Raw genomic sequence first — 17,544 nt, 5'->3', positions numbered from 1 at the left:
TCGCCTCTCTGACTTCTAGTCTCCGAGGCGCCCTGGAATCGGCGGGGTGACGACGGGGTCTTCCTCTTGTGAGAACAAGCACGAGCCCTCGGTCCGCCTCCCTCTACGTCGCTCCAGCCAAGGGTAATTGCAAGAGCATGTTGTCCCGGGCCACGATTCAGACATTGGCGTTAGCAACCTTCTCTGCCTCGTTACCCTGGAACCATTAAACAGCCCCACCCCATCACCCAAGGAACAAAACAACACTTTAAATCTATCTTTAAAAAATGCCTTCTTAAAACCCGTGTACTTTCTTCCTTGCTGTGTCAATGGAGCAGATTTCCCCCTTTGCTTTTTCACTCGGCGGACCCCAGAATTTAGTGAGGCCGTGATTACATAAATAACAGCCCGGGTGGTGGGGCTGACAATCTCTTTGAAGTACAGAATATCTTATATGCAGCGTCCTTCACCCCCTCCCCCCTCATAACTGAAACCGGCGGGGAGAAGCAATCTTTAACATAACCCTCCTCCCTCCCCACGTCCCCTCCAGGAGCGCCAACTCTCCGGGCCAACGGAAACTGTATCCTAAAACAGATGGGGGAAAGCAGCTATTACTATTATTTGGAGGGTTGGTTATCAAAATCAGTCTTCATAGAAGTCCTTGTTGGTGTGTGAGTGATAAACCATCCTTGTTAATTTCATTGTCCTCTAAGGGCAGCAGGCGAGGGTGGGCGCTAAGAATCTCACAGTCACGTTTTCTGTACACAGTAGTTACAAACTTTGAAACTAACGGGGCTGCTTTCCTCCCTGCCCTTTTCAGGGAAAGGCGGAAGGGAAACAAGTTTGTTAACTAGCATTTGGATGAATGAGTGTTTGCAGTGATTTAACTTGACTTGAAAGCAATTTGTTTCTAAATCCTCTTATTATTGCAGTGTGCCCAGAGCTTTGAGAGAATTTTTTTTTAAAGAAATAGAAGAAATAAAATTTAAATTGTCAATAAGGAGGCTTTCAAATGCCAAACCCCTGCCAGGGTTGAGCTGGGTGGTTCACTGCACTTATATTACTCCCAGCAAGCACAGTGCAGAGAGCAAACGCAAAGGATCTGGACTGTATGGCAGCTCTTATGGGTAACCATGAAATCCGTTTATTTGTAGCAGTGTAACCTAACTTCAGAGGTGTGAAGGCAAGGCTTTGGAACCAATGCCATACTGTTTGTTTTGGTTCATTCCAGGAGAGTGAGTGTTGATGAGAGTTGGCTGGAAAAGATTTATAGCATATACATGCTATATGTTATAAGCATTCAGGTAACTCTTTAGTTACTGTGTTCTAATGCTTGGAACCCAATGGAGACCAAACCAACCTGTTTGGGGGGCTGAGAATACTAGCTATTAAATGTTACTTGATATTCAATGTAGAAACGTTTTCTCCATTTTGTTTAACCTTGTTAATATTGATGGGGATTCACATTTCAGTGTCTTTTCCGTTATCAGACAGGGCCAGCATTTTGTTAAACTCTAAACAGTGAATTAAAAGCACTGATGAGCTGAAGCAGCCCTTTAATGCAAAATGACAAATTGCACTTAAGCAATACATGAACAAGAAAATGATTTATGGATTTTTTACAATAGTCTGAGCAAATGAAAGCAACATGAATTATATATCCTAATGCTCAAAATATCATTTTCTAATAATACTGTTTCAGTTCAGATGCTATACTCTTATCCTTTCTCTAAGAGGTATTGATCAGTAAGAAGTCCAGGAGTATTTTAAAATCAGGCAATAGTGTTTGATACTGTTTCCAAATATATTTCCTGAGTATGGGGTGGGTGATCAACATTGAGTACACTCACATACTTGTCAGCTCCTTCACATACTGTGTCTTCTAGTGAAAAATAGGTAAACCTTTGGAAACTTATGCTTTGCTCCACACCTTCTTTCAGAATGTAAATAAAGAGATCTGATATGGAATGACAATCTTTATTACATCATGACCTGTTCTTCTGAAAATCAAAATGCATTACCTCATCTTATCCTTCTATAAAAAATTGCCTTAGATATTGAAAAATCTGATTTCTTCAAAATGTCTCATCTCTTTATATTGGTTTATCCTGTTGTTTATTTTTAAATTTTTCTTAGTGTCCTTAAGACACACCTCAGTTAGTAAAAGTGTCATGTGCCTTAGTTTGGGGGGCATTAAGTAGACAAGATAGATTTATTGTTGTCTTAAATTACAGAAAAATACTCAATCAGATAGAATTTGGTGGGGGTGCCTATATGAAAAAGAAAATTAGTTACTTCTGTGTTATGATGAGTGACTACTCCTAGCATTTTTTTAAACATTTGTGGCTCATATAAGTATTTTGGGGTATGTGTAGAAGTTTAAGTGAAGACATTATCTTTGCTGTATTACACAGTCAATCATAGGAAATGAGTTTCCTCTAGAGTCACATTATTAAGCTTTATCTTAATTATCCAGGTTTATTTTTTTTTAAAAGGAAAAGAAAAAACTTGAATCCAAGCCTCTGCTTTTGACAGCAGTAATAATTACTCTTACTGAAGATTACTGAAATCAATGATGTGATTAGGATTGTAAATAAAACTATAAGACATCACATTTTAAAAAACCAGCTAACAGGGATGATATGTGGGTTTTACTTACTGATGGGGCCCAGAGGTAGAAATGAAGCTTTAAACATTAAGGATGATATAGAACAATTTCAAAAATTTAATTGCAAGCCCTGATTAAGTTTATATGAGTAGGAGAAAAGATGTCTAGGATTCTGTTTTCTTCCCCAGTGAGTTTGCTTCTTTTTTGACACTGATACAGTCAGCAAAATACTAGTGTTTGCCTGGCAAGTATTAATTGTTTTCATCAAGGGGAAGCCCCTTGATTTTTATGAATACAGAATGAGATTACTCAAATTGTAATTAGGGTTACAAGTCATAGTATTCTTTTCTAAAGGATTTGAAAATGTTACTGGAGACAGGCACCACAGAGACACTATCACATGTAGAGTGAGAATTACATTGGTAATTAGAATTATAATAGTAAACAGACCAAATAGTAGAACAGATATTTCAGTTTAAGAAAAGTATCTTTTTCAGTTTGGCTGGTTACTATAATTCTTTCTATAAGAAACCTGATTTCCATGATGTCTTATTTAAATAGGCTTGTCTATGCGATACTGTAAAATGCTTTATTTGATTGCAATTTCTTGTTTTTGTTTTTGTTTTTTAGGTCAAAGTGGTTTTTAAACAGCCAGTATATGTCAAGCATTCTTAGATAAGTTGTAGTATTTTCGCCCATGTCTACAAGTAATATCATCCCAACATTATAGATAAATGATACTCAGGATGTTCAGCATTTAAGTAACTCAGCAGATTAGCACAAAATTCAAATCCAGGCCTTCTGATGCTCTCAGGTTGAGGTTCCACTATGATGTTCCTCTGGTCTATCTGATTGGATTTACTTTGGAGGTAAAACAAAAAATGAATTAATTTACAGATTAAAGATGGAGTTCAATCTTTAAAGTTCATCTTTAATCCAGATTTTGTAAAATAGAAGTACTGATTTTAGACCAGTCAAAATGGCTAGTACTTCACTGAGTTGAGCCAAGGAGAAGTTCATAAACATATTTGAGGAGGCTTTTATTTTTTGAGATTTATTAGGAGACCAAAACTTGAATACATTTTCTTACAAGTGAGGTTATGAAGCATCCATCTCTTTCTCACATTTGAAGTGTGTGGCATGGGAATCATGGATTTTAGTGACTGAAAATAGAAACTGATAATACAACCATATCCAAAAGGAAGGCACTTCTACTTCATCCATTCCTGAAACATATACTAAGTTGATCAATGGTCCAAGAAGTACTGGCTTGTTCACTTAGTTTATTAGAGATTGTTAAAAGCTAGGAAGAACTAAGACATGTACCCATTTTACACAGCACAAATATTCTTTTTTTTTGTATGTATCTGTGAATTGATTTTTAAAAGGGAAAGAGTGTTTTGTTAAGCAAAATTTCAACCATCATTTTCATATTCATTTCTTCAATGTTACTCCAAAAAGACTGTTTAAATTTGAAATTTCTGAAAATCAAACAATGAAATTTATTTGATAATCTGTGCCTGCAGGAAATGAAAGGAAATGACTTAAAAACAATTTTAAATATAGGAAGAAATCACCAAAGGAAGAAGATGATGGAGTCTTATTTACTTACTGTAAGTATAAAATATGTATTATTATTTTGGTAATAAGTACTGATAGAAGAAAAATATCATATTTCTTTTAGAAATGTGCCCAATAACTCAGAGTATGTGTAATGTAGGCCCTCTAAGAAAGGTTCTATATGTTACTTATTTCTGAAGGCACCTAACTGTGGTGGGTGATGATACAGTAAATTATGAAGAATTAAACCAAATTGGGCTCAAATCCCTGCTTCTGCAAATATCTGAGCTTGGTCAAATTACTTAACTCCTTTGAAACATTATCAAAGTGTGTTAAACATCCTAAACATCTGTTAAAATATGACAAAAATTGACCTTGTTAAGTCATTGTGAGGCTTAAATTGAAATGATAATATGTAAAACTCTTAGCCCATAGTAGACTTTTAATAAATGTTAATTAATATTATAGCAAGGATGTTTTGAATGAGATAGTCCTTAAATATTTATTGAGAATAATTAATATTGATTTTCTTGGTGTTTTTTGTTCTTCATGGAATCCATACTAAAGTATTTACTTTGAGGACAATTTTACATTGTCCTTATTTTGCAGGATATTATAATTTTAAAGAGAACACAAATCGTAAGTGAAGATCAAACTAGCTAAATGTTAATTAAACATCAAAATATAAAAAATCAATGAGCTTCTCTTCATAATCGCGTTGTTTTAACACTTTAATTTTCTTCTAGATAAGTTTGAATTTTCTATATGTTTTAGTTTATATGATAAAAACATACGTGTAGATTCGGAAAATCATTTAAATGAAAACATGGTGTTTCATTATAAAATACTGTTGTTTTAATTCTATAATTATCAACATTTTAGGATTGTGTGAAAGTGTTTGTTGCTCAGTCGTGTCTGACTCTTTGTGACCCCATGGACTGTACCCTGCCAGGCTCCTCTGTCCATGGGATTTTCCAGGCAAGAATACTGGAATGGGTTGCTATACCGTTCTGTAGGGAATCCTCCAGACTGAGGATGTCTCCTGCATTGCGGGCAGATTCTTTACTGTCTGAGCCACCAGAAAGTCCACATTTTAGGATTAAAAAACTCTAATTTGATATAGTCACTATTTTCCCTCTAATTCCTTAATACAGTATATACTACTATAGTCATGTGAGCGACTGAACTGAACTGAACTGATATCATGTCAATGGGTACAAAAATTCTCCAGATTAAAAACAAATTGCTAAAAATCACTTAAGATAGAATGAATTTATTAGAATGACCAGTTTTGAGCCTCAAGCCTTTCTCTTTATCATTCTCCTCTTTTGCTATATCTGTGTCTAGCATTGCTGTTATTAGTATTCTCCTTAGTAACTCATTATACTTTTAGAAAAAAAATGCATTGGTGCTGGTGTGATAGGAGTAGAGCCATATGAATACCTAAAGAATAGAAAATAAATGTAAATCATGGATATATTTCTCCAGGATTCCTCATCTATTTGATAAATAAAGAATGCATATAAAATGTTTAGATAAATTCATTAAATGGCATAAAAATACATTTAAACATCTAATGACTATGAATGCTGAGTGCATGGGAAATATAGAAAAGACTAGAATAAAAACAATTAAGCAAAGATTTATAGAAAAGGGCAGTTTGTGTTATGATTTTAAAGGCAGCAGTACTATACAGATTAGCCGAAAAAACATATCTAAAGCAGGTGAGAGGGACTTGCACAGTAAAGAAGTGAAAATAGTGATAGCAAAAAGCTTTTCTATGGAGATCATAAAAACAGCAAATTGAGCTTTTCAATTTGAGGCCAACATCCTGACTTTGGACCCAGTTACTTACATCTATGATGCCAGTTCAGTTCAGTTCAGTCGCTCAGTAGTGTCTGACTCTTTGCGACCCCATGAATCTCAAGGCAGCTTCAATTTTGTTTCATTGGATTTATTCCTCCTTATCCCCACCCACAAGAATTTGGCCAAATTTAAGGTCAGCAGAGTTGGGTGAGAGCCTCATTTAGCTTTCACACTTGAGTAATGCTTTTGGTATGGATTGGGCTAATAGCCAGTGCTCAGCCTTAGAATTATAATAAAACCTAATATTATTGCTTATTCATTAGCATATATATTTGAGAATCCTGGCTGCTGCTTGTAATTTAATAGTGACGTGATGATGGCTGCTTTTCTCAAAATACTTTAAAAACCTTGTCTGGTTAGACTACCTAACCAAGTATCTAATTTAACAAAAACATATTTTCATTCTGCTAGGTGAATAAGGGAGAAATGTGTTGCATAAGCCCAAGGAAGCTAACAAACACTCAGCTGAACGGTCCCACTTTTGATAGTGTTGTTGGCTGCATTACCAATGCTTAATAAAGATGTGCTGACTAAATGAATGAATGCTTGACGTTTTAACTTTCCACTTTATTCATCTTTAAAATATATCTAAGATGTTATACTCAATTCCACAGGCTATATTCTTAATCATCTGTATTTGAGAAAGGTCTTTGAAGTGGGTTATTTCAGAAGAAACCCAAATTAAAATGGAAAATTCACTGTACAAGTGTGTTCAAAACATTTGATCTCTCATTTACAACTCATGAAATGCATTCCTTCTCTCTCAGAACTGCTACTACTCAAAAGTGATGTTATCAACTTACAATGTTCTTTGTTTTCTAGTTTTCATCTTATTTCGTATCTACTATGTTGACTGTATAACTATAACTAGAATAAGTACAATGGCTAGTATTCTGAATTGTTTTATTGTTTTTATAAGGTCAGAATGGCAAGCTAAGAAGCAGTCCCCCAGGATTAGAATGTTAAGATGTTAAAAGTAAATATGACTGAGATAGGAGGACATTTGCTGCCATAGGTAGAATCAGGAGATATTATAATTTATAAATGTTTTGGAGTTAAGTTTAAAAGAAAGGGTGATTGACTTGCTAGATTCAAAGCAATGAATGTCCTGAATTTTAAGTCAGAGAGGACACTGTCTTGCTTTTAGCTTCTGTTCTTCAAGTCTCTTCAAATGAAGGGATGTCAGTTCCAAAAAGAACTGTTGATTACCATAGTATGTGTATTTTTTTTCCTTTTCTTATTCCCCAGTTTCCTTTTTCATAACTGACAGACCTGTATTGTTTATGGCTTAGATATGATGGACTTTAGAAACAATTCTGTAATTAGGTCAGAATTATTTTATACATGAAGGATTAAGAATAATCTGAGAGGTTTTTCACAGGCTAATAAAACCAGGATTAGCTGACCAGAATGAAAGGGTTTAAGTGTAAATATAAAGTACACACACATAAGAAAGAAAAAGGGCACAGTAGATACAACTGTATTTTTCCATATAAGAAAATATAAAAATGTATCAGTGAAACAGGATGGATCAGAGTTGGAGGATACTATATGTTTGCTTGATTTACAATGGAAAAGTTCCATGTCTGTGATGAACGGAAAGATTGACTTTTTCATCTTATGCAATATACAAAAATGAACTCCGGGTGGATTTGAGCATTAATTCAAATATAAAACCACGGAATAACTAGATCTACAGTAGTATCTATCAGCCTGAATAATGAAGTAAACTGAGTCAAGCTTGAATTACCAGAAATTGAGTTCATTCCAGAACAGCAGAAGAATTATAATTGGGAAATGCCAACTGCACCAACCCAGGCTCAAGTCTGTAGAGAGTCCGCAGCGGGAGCCCAGCCGCAGTCCAAGCGGTAAGTTCATTGGCTTGAGCAGGATTGATGGCAGCTGTTCATTGGTCAGTTTCTGTCTTATGTAAATCATGCATTTACGGGAACTCAGTCTCGCAGTACCCAAGTTTTGTTTTCCTGAGGGAAGTTGGTGAGGTGATCCTTTTTATACCGCTTTTTCATTTAGAATTGAAAACCACCGTTCACATATAGAGGATTTACATCCCTCCAGTTAAGTTTCTTAAAAGTGTTTAATGTCCTGTTGTTCAAATTTATTCCAGAAAGCAGAAAAGAAAAAACAAAAACAAAGACAAAAGAAACCTCAGTATCTAAGGGACAGCAGAAGCAGGAAGCGCTCCTAGAGCAGAGATGTCATCCTTTGCTGGAAGCTGCTGCTCAGTAGCCTGTCTTCACCGGAACTGCTGATGGTCACAACACAGGCAGATTCTGGAAGGGGAATTCAAGGATTCACAGGTCAGACATGTCTGTTAACAGCATGGTGGGTCCCTTTTGACGTTGGAAAGAGAAGGAATTAGGACTGTTAACCTTTATATATATTCTTCACTAGCTGGATAAAAAAAAAAAAAAAAAAATCCCAGTTTTTGATACTGAGGTTCTAGAAACTCTAGGAAGAGGCTTCTTCCAGTTGTGTGCTCATCGTGTTTGACTCTTCGACAACATGGACTGGAGCTCACCAGGCTCCTCTGTCCATGGGATTCTCCAGACAGGAATATTTGAGTGGGTTGCCATTTCCTTCTCCAGGGGATCTTCCCAATCCAGAAATCCAGGGATCTAACTGGTGTCTCCTGTGTCTTCTGCATTGGCAGGCAGATACTTTACCACTAGGCCACCTGGGAAGCCCTCTCTCAGTGGGAGAATCCTTAATGACCTGTTTTTCAGATTCCTAATGCTGAGAATGCTTCTAACATGCATAGATAGTTTTGACAATTTCTTCTGATAGAAAAAACTAAGTTACTGGTTGTTGTATGGTTATTTCTTACTGAATTCACATTTGTATTTTTCTAAAAGTTTCTGTTTCTTCATTTATTTGTATTTTAGTGTATTATTCCTTGTCAGATTAACTATATTTCTTCTGTCAATAGAACTGAAATAATTTAAGACTGTGTTTATCTCGGAAAGGCAGGAATGAGTAGATATCATCCTAGAACATATGATTTATTTATTTTAAAGATCTATTCTTTACCATGATTCTTTTTAATAACACTTATGAAATAAGCTCTGTTGAGATGGGACATTTTAATTACAATTTAAAAATAAAGGCCCCTCTGAAAACCTGCTCTTCTTCCTCCTTAAGTGAGTAGTTTGGATTTAGCTGGCATTCTCATAACTATGTAATGTTTTTGTGTTTAAAATAAGGATATACATGCATGGGAACATGAGATCTGATTCATAGATGGAAATTGTAATAGGAATTCTTCTTTTTATTTCTATGCTCTTAAATTTTGCCCACATATGAAGATGAGTCTTAGATGTAAAGGCAGAAATGTTATTACTGTTAGAGTTTTATTTCAACTGTAATAATTAAGAATAAAATGGATAGAGAAAAAAAGGCTATGGCATTTAAGGACATTATTTTAATATGGTGTTGTCTTAAATTGCTGATGGTCACATAGTCACTGCAGAATTTTTCTTGTGTTCAAGAGCATTTGTGCATTTCCTTCTTTTATTTGAGAGAAATGTGTTATAGTTTGGTGAATTATAGGTGGCAGTATACACAGCTAAATTCCATGTTTTATTGCACGTATATAGAAGATATTTCAGTTGGTTAACAAATTTATTTTTTAGCTTTTTGTCTCTTTAGCCCCATTTTAAACCCCTCCTTCCTTTTTTTTGTCACTATAAGAGCATGAAATAAACTCCATTAGATTAAAAAAAAAGTGTTTTAAGTATCAGGTTTATTCTGAAACATTTTTAAGAAGTTTATTTTTAATGTTATCAAATAAAGATACACTAGAAAGAGTATAATATTCACCTAGCAGTTGATTTAATATTAAAATCAGAATTTTAATGCTGAAAGCATTTTTCAGAATTATATATCAAACCAAAGACAGATAAATTTTTATTGTCTCTTTACATTTTCTGTTATAAAAGTTATAGGCAAATACGATTTGATTGCTAAGTTGTAAAAATGCAATACTTTCTTGATTTACTGTCCTGAGGTGGGATAGCTATCTTTGAGCATGTTAAGTACACAATTGCTATTCTTTATGCCTGCTATCCACTCTAAATGCATTATATTCATGAGAACAATAATACAATTATGAATGATGTAGCAAAACAGAATAAGCTTAAATTGATGATCTACAGCCATACTGTGGCACCTCATGGAGAATAAGAAAGTTAGCCGTCCATTGAAACCATTTCTTTCAGAGATTTTCACAAAGTGCATCTAGGGTTTCCTGAAAGTTACCCACAGACAGATGGGGTAGGAGTGGCAGGGGGAGGGCAGGGATAGTGGAATTGAGAGCCTAAGAGGTAAGCAGGTCTGACCTGGTGTCTTGCAGTTTTCCTGTTGTTTTAATTTACTTACTGAACTTTGTGAAATACCACACCCCTTTCCCTTTTAAACTAAAATCTTTTTATCTAATTCAAATTGTTCATGTATAGAGAAGAACATTGAGAGCTGAGTAGATGGGATACTTACCCAGGATCAAGACAGTAATTATCAGTGTAGGGTTGACATTACACACTACTACATGGAGAAGTAAGCAATCCTAACTTTGGATTTATGTTTTCTCCAGTATTTCCTATTTGTTTGTTGGCTTTGTCCTCTCTGCCACAATTTGTTTATCTTAATGCACTCAATTACTGTGCAATTATTGGCCCATATGTAGCTTATAATTTTCAAGAAGATGTGCTTACTTGCAAATGCTCACTTTACTGCTGGCCAGTTGTTTTAGGATCATTTGGTTCTCTCAAGCTGATGTATAAGCATGATGAATTACAAAATGAAATAATCAGACAAAGAAATTCAGAAACTGTTTCTTCAAATTTTTTTTCCCTGCCCTTTTCCAAGTCAGTAAGATAAATTCTCTAAACTTGAGTATTTTCAAAGTACTTTCCAATGAAATTTATTGTTTTTTTGATGAGGTGTAAGTTCTCCAGCATTCTGAAGTCTGAGTGCTCTTAGGCATTTGGAGTTTGAAACAGAAACAAACCTCTAGAAACCCAAGGAGACGTTGGCTAAATGTATTGAGTTAAGTTCATTTTTAAAATAAAATGAAGGCATGAACATCTGCTAAAATAGGAGGTGAACCCATAGTCTCCTTTTTGGGCTGGAGAAATGAAATGGGCCCCAGGTTTTGTCTTGCCTGTTTTTGATTAAGTTACTTTCCTGGATAGCTTCTGAGTGAAATAGCAAGTTAAGTACGAGTATCTTTTCACTTGAAACAGATATGCTTAGTGCTAACCTAGTCCCACTGGATATGTCTCCCTAAGAAAGTTTTGGTTGAGATCTCAATCCTTCTCACTATTGATGCTTAGGTTTAATAAAAAATAAATAAATATCTTTAAGATGCAGATATTGCAATATAAGTACAGCTGACTTATTTTGCATATTTAGCTAGAGCCTAAGACAAAACAAAAAGATCATTTCTTTAGGTTGTTTCTTTACATAGTGCTTACATAGAGCTGTATTATAATCTAGATTTTAGATCTTTTCTTTTGTGAACTCAAATTTATCAAATATAGGGTCCTTCCAAAGTTAATAGCATGTAATGTGCCATATGACTTGAATTTGAAATGAAAAATGGCAAAACATTTTGGTTGGTTGATTAATTCATTTATTCATTCAGGAAATACATATGGAGCACCTACTGTGTACTCGGGGCTTCTCTGGTGGCTCAGTGGTGAAGAATCGCCTGCCAGTGCAGGAGATGCGGTTTTGATCCCTGGTCCAGGAAGATCCCCTGGGGAAGGAAATAGAAACCCACTCCAGTATTCTTGGCTGGAATTCCCCACGGACAGAGGAGCCTGGCGGCTACAGTCCATGGGGTCGCAAAGAGTCGGATACTACTTGGCAACTCACCACCACCATGATGTACTAGGGTGTTTGGAATACATTATGAATAAAATAGACAGGTGTTCGCAACTGCTTTTGTGTGTGTGTGTGTGTGTGTGTAATAAATAAATAAACCAGTATGTTGGAAAGTGAAAAGTGCCATGGAGAATAGGAAAAGAAGAACAAGTTAAGAGTATCTCTTAATTTAAAATTAAGGAGATCAATTTTTCCTTCTCAAATTTGTGAGGGTAATAGAACTCAGACATGAAATAGATTGAGTTCTTAGTAACTGGCTATGGTTGTTTTGTCATGACAAGAGAAAACAAACACAACTTGAGATGTTCTTTTCTAAGGTTTCCTTTAGGAGTTGCTTTAAAGTAGATTTCTCATTACCCACTAAATTGAATGTTTTCCCACTAGGCAATTTGCCCCTAACACTAAATTAGGGGGAGAACCACTAAAACAACTCTGTCATTTAATGACGAGGAGGTTTTAAAAATAAAGGGATGTCTACATGGGATGTAGAGTAGGTTTCAATTTTTTGAAAGTTGCTTTTTTTTCCCCCCACCAGCAACAAAAGGTAGTATTTAAAGATGTGTTGGTGGAGGGGAAAATTGGGTTTAGGATATTAAGTCCCCAGCAGGAGACTTTAGAAGAATTTCTTGGTTGCCTCAACAAAACCTTTATCTTCCATGGGGAATAGTTAAACAATAATAACAAAGGAAATTAAAAGCAAAGCAATGTCTAGTGACTGTCATTTGAGCAAGTACGTTTCCTAGAAAAACTGATGATGAATAACTTTGTCAAACTTGAGTGCTTTAAGTGCCTACCTCCATTGACCTTTACAAAAATATGACTTGCCTTCAAGTTGTAATGAAAAATGCATCAACAAGCTAAATGTCAATATGATAGACTCTTCTAGAATGTGCTGTCTGCCAATAGTATAGGGTGTGTTGCCTATAAGGTTTCCTAAGGTTTCTCTCAATTCATTCAGGTATGTACCTAGACGAGCAGTGGTCTTAGAACAAGTTATGTCCTCTGTTCATACAAAATCTGTAAGTATAAAATGCTCATGCTTGTAGTGCTCTGGATGGTTTTTTTCTTGCTAAAATTTCATTGTTTGATTTTATCAGTATGCCTGTCTCCCACGCTTGCTTATTTATTTGCTTATTAACTACATACATTCATGTACTCACATATTAAAAAATATTAATATGAAATGAACTCCTTTATGTTTGGGACATTGTGCTAAATACTTATAAAGTCCTGGATAAAAATGTTTTCGTATGAAAAGTGGAACTGTGATATGGTTAGTCTTGATACCTAATTTGAGAATAACTAGTTCTTTCTGGATTACAGCTGTATATAGGAAAGGGGAAATGGATAATTGTGAAGACATACATAGAAGTCTCACTAGGTTTGGAAGCAGAGACACAAACTGGATTAATTCAGTTAGGTGCTACATATGTGATATTCATAATGATGACAGAGAAAATGTTACATGTTGTTGCCTATATTCCTCTTAATAAGACAGAGACATTTTAATACATTTCAGAATTATTTCAGCTCTGTAGTCCTTTATATGGAGTTAATAACAAATTGCATTATTAATAACAATTGTTCACATTGATATATTTAAGTAGTTTGTGAAATTTTTAAGGTTCTTTTGTAAATAAAATTACTTTGTAGGGATGATTTTATTTTTAAACATGAATGCATCAGTTATACCATTATATATTTTATTCACTCTATTTTTTTAGTTGTATTATTTCTGTCTTACTGGTTTGCTGCAACAACCTGTTTTCTTTCTGTAAAGAATTTCTTACACTTTATAGATTTGCAATGCAATTAGTGAATGCATTTCTAATCCTTCTAAACATTCAAATATTGATGTGTAAATCACTCTTCCACCTACACACAATGAGTTCTATTTTATTACAGCATATGTAGAATTATCTTATACATACTTACCTGTGGATGTCTAGTTTCTAACTTAATTTCATCCATAGAGTTGAAACTGTGTTTTAGTTTTTTTCAGTATTGTATTTTAGCTTCTGTAGAATGGTTGTGAAATTTCATATAATACCTTTCTGGGAGAGATGAAAGTAATTAAGAAGCACAAAGGTACCTATTTAATTAGCGTAGTTGTATCCTCAGAAGAATCTTTAGTTGTGAAAAGTCTAAGGGAGCTTGCCCTTAGTTAATTGAATCAGAGCATTTTTTACTTTTTTCATGTCTCTCCACTTTATTTGATTTCGTTATGTTCTCCACAATGACTCACTAAAAAAAATTCCAGAGTGTATTTTTTCTTCTGAGTAATATTTTGTTGAAGCCTGTAAATCTATGGTCAAATCTAGGATCAATATCAATCCTGTTTTGTTACCAGGAAGGCACCGAATGTATTTTTATGATAAGAAGGTATTCAAATATGAAAATATATCTCGTTGATCTTTAAGAGTAAGGAATTTAATATGCTGACATCTACTGAACAGTTCAAATGCAGTTTGAGAGCTGCTTAATCTTCTTTTCATGTGGATATTGCTAAACCACAGGTATAAGAGCTTGTCTCACATATAGATCCTTCCTTCCCTAGATAATTGTAGTATTTACTAAGATGAACTTTATCTGTTTCAGCTTAATATTTCTTTGAAAGGGCAGTCCTAATTTAGAAGCAAGTGAATAAAAGGCATCATGCTTTTAATTACTTTTAGAAAAGTTAATTCTTTCCCCTTTGAATACTCTAAATTAGATTAAACTTTTTTGGGAGAGACAAAACAGAGGGGAGTTGCCAGTGGAGAAGTGTGTGGAAACCAAATGTAAAGTTACCAGTCCTTTTACTAAATAAAGGAAACCGAGAAAAACAGCAGCTGCCATTTCAGCTCAGTAACTCCAGTACCTCCTAGTGAAATCATTTCGAGACTGCTGAGTGGAAATAGTTTAAAGGTCTATTGTAAAAGAAATAAGAATTTTATTCATTAATTAGATGCGTCAGAGACTGCTTTGATTTTTTGCAAAAATGAATGACCTTTTAATCCCTGGTTATAGTTACATCCTTAAACTCTTTTGATTTCCTGTGCCCCATTCCATTTCACTTTAAGATTTCACCTTTGCAAATGCATTATACTAGGCCAGTTGCGAAAAGGTTTTCATTTCCCTTTCACTCTAGTAAAAAAGCAGAGTAACTGTTTTTAAAATTAACACATGACAGGAGGGATATAAATTGCAGATTTGAAATCTCTTGATAATGCATAAGTGATAGAGTGAGGGAACATTTTGTTAGCGTGTTTTGCGTTTCTTACCTCAGCGGAGATAGATACTGAAGATATTTTTTGGTCTTATAGTGAATTTTTTTTGTTTTTGTCATAAAATATTGGACTTTTATGGAGATTATTTTCAGTTTTGCTCCTTTACAGTTGAGATTGATTCAAAGGCAGAATTTTTGCCAGCATTTGGAATTTTGCTGTTTAGCATGTATTATGTAGTAATTCACATTTGATTAATTTAGAATTTCTGAAAATGTGAATCTAACATTGAACTATTTTGGCACAGTGGAAAAAAGCATGCCAAGCAAATAGATAGCATAAAAAATTAGAGAGGAAAAGTATAAATACTTCAAGATCAAGCAGTTTTCAAAGTTTTAATAGTTGAAAATGTTCAAAGCATTATTTTTCAATCACTTTGATATGACAGTTTCAACTCACTTATTAATTATAGCATTTATCTTCCTAAGAAATAGTTGTCTTTTAGATAACATATTTCAAGTTATTATAGTTTCTTAAAAATAACTATTTTTTAATTTTTTCAGTTGTAATGAATTAGCGTGTGTATGTGTGTATGTGTTAGTGACTCAGCTGTGTCCAACTCTCTGCGACCCCATGGACTTTAGCCTGCCAGGCTCGTCTTTCTATGGAATTCTCAGGCAAAAATGCTGGACTGGGTTGCTATTCCCTTCCCAGCCCAAGGATCAAACTTGGGTCACCTGCACAGCAGGCTGATTCTTTACTGTCTGAGCCACCTATACATCTTAACCAAATAGTACACTGTGCAAAAATTTGAGTTTTTCTGCTCCTATTCTCCTCACTCAAGATACCCAATCATCAGGGGCAAGTATTTGAACTTTAGAGGATTTTTCTTTTGGTATTTGTACATATATATCTAAATGGCTTGTTTCTATTTCTATTCATGGATTTCTCAGTTTTACATTCTACGTATCCATTAATGTCCCAGAGTAGAAGCTTTTTTTTTTTTTTAGCAGTCTGTTCATTCATATGAAAACACATTTTCTCTACCTCCATTGTTTCATTAGAGGTTTATCATAACTTTTGGTTAAAATGTTATTCAGTCGTTACATTAATATGTGTTTGTAAGTATTTCTATCTGAGCTAAATACTATATATTATGAATATAATTGGTTTCTTATATGATACTTTATCTGGAGTTAATCACTTGCCTTATTATGTGTTTAGTTTGTATATCCTTATCACTCCAAATTCTCAGAAGTGCCAAAAATTCTTTCAGTACAAATACATCATGTAAATCAGGTAATCTAGTTTCTTTCTTGCTTTCTTCTTTTTTACTTCCAACTTTAGCATCTTATTCCATTCTGCAGTGACTATCAATGGAGAGCTTTCTTTCATCATCATCGCATCATCCCCCAATTCCCTTTGCTTTTCTCTTTATTGATTTTATTCACTCTTTTCATTTCGAGAATTATTTATGTGTGGTGCTCATCCAGTCAGTTTAAATGCAGAATTAAAATGTTGATTTAATGCTCAAAATAAAAGGGTTGATTGGATGCTGTGTGTGCAAGGTCAGCATGAGAATGCAGCACATCCCTTATGTTAGGGAGAGTCATTTAATTGGGGATTCTTAAATATCAGTGTCTAGAGATCATTTATTTTGGGCTAATTTTCATAGAGCAGAATCCTCTAATCTCTTACAGTCAAATGGGCCAGGGGAATTTCGCTTTTGACTATGCACACTTTGAATAAGTGGGCAGGTCTTTGCATGGTTAATTGAGAAAGGAAATATAAGCAAAAAGTTTGGAGAAGACACATGTTCAAATGTATTAACCTTGAGGTTCTTTTGAAATACTAAATAGCAACCTATATATAGGACTGGAGCTCCTCAGAGAGATCTGGCTTGAGTTCAGTTCAGTCACTCAGTCGTGTCTGACTCTTTGCGACCCCATGGACTGCAGCACACCAGGCCTCCCTGTCCATCACCAACTCCCGGAGTTTACTCAAACTCATGCCTTTTGAGTCGGTGATGCCATCCAACCATCTCATCCTCTGTTGTCCCCTTCTCCCACCCTCAATCTTTCTCAGCATCAGGGTCTTTTCAAATGAGTCAGCTCTTTGCATCAGGTGGCCACAGTATTGGAGTTTCAGCTTCAACATCAGTCCTTCCGATGAACACCCAGAATGGATTTCCTTTAGGATGGACTGGTTGGATCTTCTTGCAGTCCAAGGGAACCTCAAGAGTCTTCTCCAACTGCACAGTTCAAAAGCATCAATTCTTCGGTGCTCAGTTTTCTTTATAGTCCAGTTCTCACATCCATACATGACTACTGGAAAAACCAAAGCTTTGACTAGACAGACCTTTGTTGGCAAATTAATGTCTCTGTTTTTTAATATGCTGTTTAGATTGGTCATAACTTTTCTTCC

This window comes from Bubalus bubalis, chromosome 17 (genome assembly GCF_019923935.1).
Source record: "Bubalus bubalis isolate 160015118507 breed Murrah chromosome 17, NDDB_SH_1, whole genome shotgun sequence".
Classification (NCBI taxonomy): Eukaryota; Metazoa; Chordata; class Mammalia; order Artiodactyla; family Bovidae; genus Bubalus; species Bubalus bubalis.
This window is presented reverse-complemented; position numbering follows the sequence as displayed.